This window comes from Sapajus apella, unplaced genomic scaffold (assembly GCF_009761245.1).
Source record: "Sapajus apella isolate SASKATOON/1434 unplaced genomic scaffold, GSC_monkey_1.0 scaffold12, whole genome shotgun sequence".
NCBI classification, from domain to species: Eukaryota; Metazoa; Chordata; class Mammalia; order Primates; family Cebidae; genus Sapajus; species Sapajus apella.
In genome coordinates, this window is record NW_022436952.1 from 5,262,174 (window position 1) to 5,266,981 (window position 4,808).

Here is a 4,808-nt window from a genome sequence, read left to right on the forward strand (position 1 = left end):
TTGAGACGGAGTTTCACTCATGTTACCCAGGCTGGAGTGCAATGGCGCGATCTCGGCTCACCGCAACCTCCGCCTCCCGGGTTCAGGCAATTCTCCTGCCTCAGCCTCCTGAGTAGCTGGGATTACAGGCACGCGCCACCATGCCCAGCTAATTTTTGTATTTTTAGTAGAGACGGGGTTTCACCATGTTGACCAGGATAGTCTCGATCTCTTGACCTCGTGATCCACCCGCCTCGGCCTCCCAAAGTGCTGGGATTACAGGCATGAGCCACCGCGCCCGGCTAATTTTGTATTTTTAGTAGAGATGGGGGTTTCTCCATGTTGGTCAGGCTGGTCTCAAACTCCCGACCTCAGGTGATCCTCCCACCTCAGCCTCCCAAAGTGCTGGGATTACAGGCATGAGCCACCTCGCCCGGCTGACTCCCAGGTTTCTGCCTTAAACGGGAAGGGAGGAAGAGCAGGGCTGGCAGAGGGCTGATGAGTTCAGTTTGGGGCTTGCTGAGCCTGAGGTCCAGTGGACTGTCCCAGAAGGGGGTTGAGTATACGTATCATATTAAAAATTGTAAGCCGCCTGTGAAGCAAACGTCATATTCTGTGTCTACCTCTTCTGCCATATCCATAATACTCTGGTAAAAATATTCAGAGGTATCTTTGAGCATTGTCAGCAGTAGATGGTAACTGAAGCCCTGGAGCAGGTAAGATCATGACAGGAGGCTGTGCAGTTGCAGCGCGGAAAGCAGAAGGCTAGGGCCTGAAACTCTCCCTCCATCTCTGGATACAAGCACTTGGGGTCCTGGGAACCTGAGAAGAGACAGAAAGGAGAGAGGGAATGTCCCTGCAGGGCAGGTGTCTCACAGGGGGGTGACTGATCCAGCATGGTAAGAGGGAATATAGCCCATCCTTCCTAGGGGCTGGGCTGTGAGGACAGCAGGGGAGAGGGAGGCAAGGTCGAGAAAGAGTGGCGTAAGTTTTTTAGTGAGAACAGTCTCAGGTGTGAGAGCTTGCATGGACAATAGAGACTGCTCTGCCATGCCAGAGAGAAGGGAATAAACAAAGGATTTAGACAGATGCGTGTGTGTGTGGGGGGGGAGGGTGTGTGTGTGTAGGACTTCTCTGCTTGATAGCCTGTTATTTTCTCTTTAAAACTTTTTTTTTTGGGGGGATGTGGGTCTCACTCTGTCGCCCAGGTTGGAGTGCAATGGCATGATCAGGGCTCACTGCAACCTCTGTGTCCGGGGTTCAAGTGATTCTCCTGCCTCAACCTCCTGAGTAGCTGGGATTACAGGCATGTGCCACCACACCTGGCTAATTTTTGTATTTTTAGTAGAGATGGGTTTCACCATGTTGGTCAGGCTGGTTGCAAACTTTTAACCTCGTGATCCATCTGCCTTGGCCTCCCAAAGTGCTGGGATGATTATAGGCGTGAGCCAGCGCACCCAGCCTTTAAAACATTTTTTTAAGGTCTGGCATGGTGGTTCATGCCTGTAATCTCAGCTCTTTGGGAGGCCGAGGTGGATGGATCACTTGAGGCCAGGAGTTCAAGACCAGCCTGCCAACATGGTGAAACCTTTTCTCTACTAAAAATACAAAAACTAGCTGTGTGTGGTGGTGAACATCTGTAATCCCAGCTACTTGGGAGGCTGAGGCGTAAGAATTGCTTGCACAGCAGGAGGAAGTTTTAGTGAGCTGAGATCGTGCTACTGCACTCCAGCCTGGGGGACAGAGCAAGATTCTGCCTAAAAAAAAAAAATTTTTTTTTTTTAGGCCAAACACTTGGAGAGCAAAGGCCAGAGGAATCACTTGAGCCCAGGAGTTTGAGACCAACCTGGGCAACATAATGAGATCCTGTCTCTACAAAAAATTTAAAAATTAGCTCGGCATGGTGGTGGGTACTTGTAGTCCCAGCTACTTGGGACGGGGAGGCAGGCAGATCACAAGGTCAGGAGTTTGAGACCAGCTCGGCTAATATGGTGAAACCTTGTCTCTACTAAAAATACAAAGATTAGCCGCTGTGGTGGCGCATGCCTGTAGTCCCAACTACTTGGGAGGCTGAGGCAGGAGAATCGTTTGAACCTGGGAGGCGAAGGTTGCAGTGAGCTGAGATTGTGCTACTGCACTGCAGCCTGGGGGACAGAGCAAGACTTTGTCTCAAAATAAAATAAAATAAAATAAAATAAAATAAAATAGAGAACTGGCTGGGTGCCGTGGCTCACACCTATAATTCCAACACTTTGGGAAGCCAAGGCGGGTTGATCACCTGAGGTCAGGAATTCGAGACCAGCCTGACCAATATGGTGAAACCCCATCTCTACTAAAAATACAAAAATTAGCCGGACTTGGTGGCATGCGCCTGTAATCCCAGCTACTCAGGAGGCTGAGAATTGCTTGGACTCGGGAAGCAGAGGTTGCAGTGAGCCGAGATCATACCATTGCATTCCAGCCTGGGCATCAAGAGTGAAATTCTGTCTCAAAAAAATAATGAAATAAATTTTATGATAGTGTAATTTACATATAATAAAATGCACACATTTTCTTTCTTTTTTTTTTTTTTTGAGACGGAGTTTCGCTCTTGTTACCCAGGCTGGAGTGCAATGGCGCGATCACGGCTCACCGCAACCTCCGCCTCCTGGGTTCAGGCAATTCTCCTGCCTCAGCCTCCTGAGTAGCGGGGATTACAGGCACGTGCCACCATGCCCAGCTAATTTTTTTGTATTTTTAATAGAGACGGGGTTTCACCATGTTGACCAGGATGGTCTCGATCTCTTGACCTCGCGTTCCACCAGCCTCGGCCTCCCAAAGTGCTGGGATTACAGGCTTGAGCCACCGCGCCCGGCCCACACATTTTCAATGTATAGGTGATGACCAGTGAATACAGCTGTGTAACCACCCCCCGCTGAAGATATAGAACATTTCCATCTGTTTGGAAAGTTACTTCCTATCCCATTGCAATCAGTCTCTTAGCCCCAGACAGCACTGATCTGATTTCTATCACTGCGGGTCATGGTAGGTGAGTGTCACTGCTTCTAGAACCTCCTAAGGGTGTATTATGTGTACTCTTTTGTTCTCAGCTTCCCTGGCTCAGCGATATTTCTCTTTGAGACAGAAAGCAAAGCTGTTGCTGAGATGGGGGCTCTGGTGGAGGGCGGGAGAAGGAGCCACACCACCCAGCTGTGGGATAGAGGGGCCAGAGAGCATTGGCAACAGCAAGCGAACAGTGTCCCCTGATTGTGGCCTGCAATAGCAGAGAAAGCAGCGGGTGGATTTAGAATCAGGTATGAGGCTGAGCTCAGAGGACTGAGGACTCTGGGGTGCAGCAGGGGCCCAGGACTGACGTGGTTTGAAGATAAGGAAGCCTGGACTTAGAGGGGGACAGAGGCCTTCAGGACACTGGCAAGAGTTGGGATTCAAATCCTGGAGTTGGGCCTGATTCCTCCCACTCTCCAACCACTTCCTGGCCACCTCTGTTGTGCAAATGTCTCTGGATCCTTTCCCCCTGTTCCCTGAAGCTGGTCCAGGCCCTCAGTGCCTTGAGCCTGACCCTGTGCTTTTGCAGCCAAGCCTTGGCTGGGATCCATCTCTCCTCCCTCGCGTGGAGACTCTTTATCCTGATCTGCACTCTCTCCCTCTCCTGCCTCTTCCTGGCAGCCTCCACATGGGCTCAGGCCACCACTCTCTGTGTCTCCCAGATCCCTCTGCTCTGCTTTGTAAGTCAGAAGACCAAGCTCGGCCTCCAGTGCGCAGCTCACTTTGCTCTCTGGTTCCTCCTCACCCTGCTGGAATCGCTGTGCCGCAGGTCGCCAGGAACCACCTGTCCTGGACATTTGCTGGAGGTTGTGGCTATCTGGTGTCCCGCTTCCTAGGTCAGGGGAGTGCCCCGTTGGGTGATCTCCCTGGAACCCTGGATCTACCCTTGCTTCGCCCCTCCCACCCACACCCACCGCTTCATCCACACCCTTCTCCTTCTCAACTGATGGCAACTCCATCTTTCTCACTGTTCAGGTGAAAACCTTACAATCTTCCCTGTCTCCTCTCCCACCTCCATTCTGTCTGCAAATCCTGTCAGCTCTACCTTCAAAATATGTGCAGAATGTGATGACTCGCCACCACCTCCCCCACCATTTTCTTCCCTGGATTACTGCAGTCACCTCCTAACTGGTCTCCCTGCCTCCATCCTTGGCCCTGCCATTTATTCCCTATGCAGTGGCCAGAACAATTCTATTAAGCTGTAAGATGATCAGATCACCTCTGAGCTCAGAGTCCCCCAGGTGTTCTCATGGCATTCAAAGGGAAGCCTGAGGTCCAGACGCAGCAGCGCACACCTGTAATCCCAGCACTTTGGGAGGCTGAGGCAGGCAGATCACTTGAGGTCAGGAGTTCGAGACCAGCCTGGGGAACATGATGAAACCCTGTCTCTACTAAAAATACAAAAATTAGCTGCTGGTGGTGGCACACACCTGTAATCCCAGCTACTTGGGAGGCTGAGGTAGGAGGATCCCTTGAACCTGAGAGGCGGAGGTTGCAGTGAGCCAAGATCATATCACTGCACTCCAGCCTGGGTGACAGAGCAAGACCCAGTCAAAAAAAAAAAACCCAAGAGGGAAGAAGAGAAGCCCAAGCCCTTCCGGGGGCCTGCAAGGTCCTATGCGACCTATGGCCCCAATCCTTCCAGCTTCTTCTCCATTCCAGCCCAACCCCCATCCTCTGGTCACCAGCTTTCCTGCTGTTTCTTGGTGTGCTCCTGCCTTCTCAACTAGGCTTTTCTGGACCATCCTATTTATTTATTAATCTTTTTATTTAATAAAAGTAAT